At 27.6% G+C, this 3,000-nt stretch overlaps 1 long non-coding RNA gene across 1 annotated transcript; it reads left to right on the top strand.

Annotated features, from left to right (window-relative positions):
• The first annotated feature begins 271 nt into the window (after positions 1–271).
• LOC145821159 (uncharacterized) lies at positions 272–2,774 on the top strand. Its single transcript, XR_014363193.1, has 2 exons — positions 272–485; positions 2,439–2,774. It is a non-coding gene; the product is annotated as an uncharacterized LOC145821159 (long non-coding RNA).
• Positions 2,775–3,000: the final 226 nt, after the last annotated feature.

Genomic DNA, 3,000 nt, shown 5'->3' with positions numbered 1-3,000 from the left:
GTTATATTTTGTGATGTGAAAAATTATATCATTTTATAATTTATATTATAAAATTTTAAAATATTATTACAAAAATTATATTATAATTTTTTTAAAAAAAACATTTTGAGAAAGTGAACCCACGTGGAATTGTCCCCATGCCCCTCCCTCTCTCTCTCTCTCTCTCTCTGTGGTCCCTTCTTTCTTTTCCTTAGCTTTTCTTTTCTTTTGTTTTGGGTTAGATTGGCAGAGAGCTTAGTGCTCTCTCCCTCACCCTCTCTCTCACAACGTCTCTCTCCCTCTCTGCCTCTCTTTTTTTTTTTTTTTTTTTTTTCCCTCCATTAATGCTCAATCTTTGAGCTTAGAGTGTGAATCGTTGGAGTGAGATTTTGCGAAAGTGTTGTAAATGAAAGTCGGAAAGCTCGTCGTGATCTTCGTAATGGTGATCTCGGATTCATGATCAGGCGATGTTTGCCTTCTAGATTTGCTCTTCTTCATTATTTGAGGTATGAATTTTCTTCATATTATTACATTAAAGTTATGTTAGGGTTATTTTGAGAAAATATATCATTATAAGAGGTATTGCATATATATATATATATATATATATGTATATTTTCATATTTTTGTTTGAAAATTTTTGAAAAAAAATTATGTTGAAATGTTAAGAATGTTGACATTTTGAGATTGATTTGGAAAAATCATTTTGTGTTGATAATTTTGCAAAGAAATTCGAAAATAAAATTTAATAGTTGTATGGATTGTATTTACATCATATTATGATTACATGATTTATTTTAAGAAATATAAAGTTAATTTTTTTTTTATTTGGAATTTATTTTTGAGAAAAATAAATTAATGTTGAGGAATATGGAGTAAATGCTCAAGTAGAGATTTTTCCTACATTTTTTTATGCACTTTTACTTGATTATATAGAGCTTAGAGTTGTATATAATTTAATTAGAATTTTTAGAAAATTTGTGATTTATTTGCTTATAAGAGAAATTTCGAGAAAAATAAAGAGTTGATACCCAAATTGTGAAAGTGTAAACTTGGAATATGTTTGTAAGGTTATGAAAGAGCTATGTTTTAAATTTGAACAAAAACAGACTTCGACTCGACCGGTTTTGAAATTTTTACCAGTTTACGACCAAAAGAGCATTTTTAAAGAAAATAAAGGAATTATGTTTAACTTTTGGGGCTTTTGATCAAAATAGTATGTCATAGTTGAATAATGCTTGGAGAATGAGTTTGGAAAGAAAATGATGTTTTCTTGGGCATTAACGGTATTATTTTGTTTAATGTATCTGTTGGAATAAAACCGACACGGTTAGAAATAGACCTTAAGAGGTTACCGGACGTGATTGTGATATGAAAATTAGTGTAGTTGTTCATACTTGAATAGATATGGAATAGATTGTATTTATTAGATTTTTTTGAAATTTAAATTGTTTATTTGTTTATATATAAATGATGGTTTTCATGGAATATAAGAATTGTTGAAGTTTTGAAAATTGTTGTTCAAAATGTTGATATAGTCTTAAAGTGACTAAATAATTGAGATTACTCTAAGTGTGGAAATTTTGTTGTCCCATGGATGAATTGGAATAAAAGTATTTATATTCATCTTAAGAAATTATATTGAAACGAGAAATGAGAATTTTGATCACAATGGGAATATTGTGTGGAAGTATTGAAAGTGGAAGAAAAATTGCATTGTATTATTAATCATTGCATTGGCATATCAATTCATTTGATAATGATGTGCTTTGAAATTTGATTTGAAAACTTTGCATTGAGAAAGGAATGTTGGGACATAAGTTTTCATAAAATGATTTTGGAGTAATTACGGTGGTAAGTCTTGAAATGTGGTGTAGATGATAGGTGTCGAGCCTTCCAATTAATACTGGTAAAAATGACAGATTACAAGTGTCGAGCCTTCCAGTTAATACTGATTAAAGTGACAAATTTGTAGTACTTGTATAGTCTACTTGCAGACACCAACCTAGGGATTACCTAAGTCATATTTACCATCTTAAAATTTTATTGACATTGTTGGATTAATGTGTTTTCAAATTGGCATTGTGCGTAAGATTTTCAAAAGATGAGAAAAATATTTTGAGCATGACATGACATATGCATTCATCTCATCAGACTGAATAAAATGAATTTGATGAATTATTTAATTATTTGATTCAATTGGTAATGAGATAATTGAATGAATTGAAAATGATGTCCTGTTGGTATTGAAACATGTTTATTTATTTAAGTTAACTTGTTGTGGTTAATTAAATAAATTGAATTTAAGAGATTATATAATAAAATCATATGGTTTTGACATGATATGATTTCACGTATATGTATGAGTATTTTTGTACCCGCATATCTTCTAATGTTTTAATATGAGATTGTTTGATGAGCTAATGGTTGCCCACCCCCTTGCCTGTATATGTGTACAGGGAATGCTTTTCAGATTTGAAGATCAAACAATGGGTTTTACCATTTCATAAGTGTAATGTAGTGATGAATTATACTACTTCATTTATTTGTTTGGCTGAGTGCTATTTTTTTGTAAAGAGTAGTATCCTCTCTTTTGTTGTAAGCCTCAGGATATTCCTTTTATTCATATATAAATGTCTTTATTGTATCACGAGAGGGAATATGTATATTTAATTATTCAATATTTCATCCAAGGATGAATTGTCATTTGTAAATGAACTTAGTTAATGAATATTGATAATGTTATCCGAATAATAAAATTTGGGGCGTGACATTATTCATTGGTTTTGGTATAATTTCTAAGGGATAATATTTATTAAAATTTAATTGACATTATGAGAAAATTTAATGGTACATGAGTGTGACAAGTGTAATTTACCCATAAAACTACTAAGATTAGGTAACAAAAATTTTAAAAATATAATAATAAAGCTTCAAAGGTATGGAAAAAAAATAGAAAAAATCTAATATATGGTTTATTTTTTAATCAATTTCCAGAATGTTTCTGATGAATTTTTATAA

This window comes from Camellia sinensis, chromosome 3, assembly GCF_055761805.1.
Source record: "Camellia sinensis isolate YWXY chromosome 3, ASM5576180v1, whole genome shotgun sequence".
In the NCBI taxonomy this organism is placed as follows: Eukaryota; Viridiplantae; Streptophyta; class Magnoliopsida; order Ericales; family Theaceae; genus Camellia; species Camellia sinensis.
This window is presented reverse-complemented; position numbering and strand designations above follow the sequence as displayed.